Below are 1,287 nucleotides of genomic sequence, written 5' to 3' on the forward strand. Positions count from 1 at the left end.
TTTGTGTTCTACCTTTACAGAAAGTGGAGAAAAAGGAATATTAGGCTGTTCAAATAAATAGCAGTATTTGCACTGAGAGGAAAATTGTCAGTGCAGTTATACTGAAAGAGCACATCGCATAATCCAAATCCCGTAGTTATCTTCATAGAGTTATGAAGTACTGTTTATAATTTTAGGGGAAAATGTATGACCACCAAACAAACAGTATGTGATTAGAATGACTTTATTTGTTGAAAGATGCCACACTTTATACACATCTTTAAAGCTATACTGTGTGTAGAATAGCTTTTACTATTCACAACATAATGAAATACACTATTTTGTCTCTGAAATATGCTGCCAAAATGTGAAAGAAACTCAACAATCTCCCTTTCACAAAGTTAACTTTGAATCTTTTTCAGTAGAAAAACATGATGCCTTTTATTAGGGAGGAGCCGGATACTCGGCTGAAACGGATACGGATAAAGCACTTTTGTCGAGTACAAGTATTATAAGAGTAATATCAATATCTGTGTTCGATTGAATAAATCTCCTCAGCTGACGGTGTCTGCGTTCTGTTATAGTCACAGCGCCCCCCCCCCACACACACACGCTCTGCTCACTCTCAGATCACTGAGGACAGCGCTCCCTCTCCCTCTCTCTCCCTCTCTCTCTCCCTCTCTCTCTCCCTCTCAGTTCATCGTCTGCAGTCTGTTCCGTTAACGTTTAGGGTTTCTTCAGCTTCAGGTTTGTTTTAACTTTGGTTTGTAGTATTTATATTAACAGTAATTTCTGGTAAACGTGGGGTTTCAGACTGCTTGGTAGAAGTCACTCGCGTTGCGTCTCTGAGATTTTTTTTTTTTAACCCTCAGCTGGCTTCGTTAAAGTCAATGCAGATTGAGAAACAGCATCTGCCTATTTGATCCGTAGAACACCAGCCCCCCCCCCGCCCCCTCTCCCTCTCCTCTCCCTCTCAGTCATCAGGTCCGCAGGTCTGTTCCGTTAACGTTTAGGGTTTCTTCAGCTTCAGGTTTGTTTACCTTCCGTTTGTAGTACTTACATAGTTAACTAGTCAATTCTGGTAAACGTGGGGTTTCAGACATCGATGCTTTCAGATTTTTTTTTTTTTTTTTAACGTCCTGGCTTCGTTAAAGTCAATGCAGATCTGAGAAACAGCATCTGCCTATTTAATCTGTAGAACACAGAATGGTTTGTTACCATGACAACACCATTGATCTGAAGCTCAATGCTGATGCTGTCATGTAAATAGTTTTCCGATCAGCAATAAATATAACAATTTCTGATCAA

The sequence above is a fragment of the Etheostoma spectabile genome, chromosome 15 (assembly GCF_008692095.1).
Source record: "Etheostoma spectabile isolate EspeVRDwgs_2016 chromosome 15, UIUC_Espe_1.0, whole genome shotgun sequence".
In the NCBI taxonomy this organism is placed as follows: domain Eukaryota; kingdom Metazoa; phylum Chordata; class Actinopteri; order Perciformes; family Percidae; genus Etheostoma; species Etheostoma spectabile.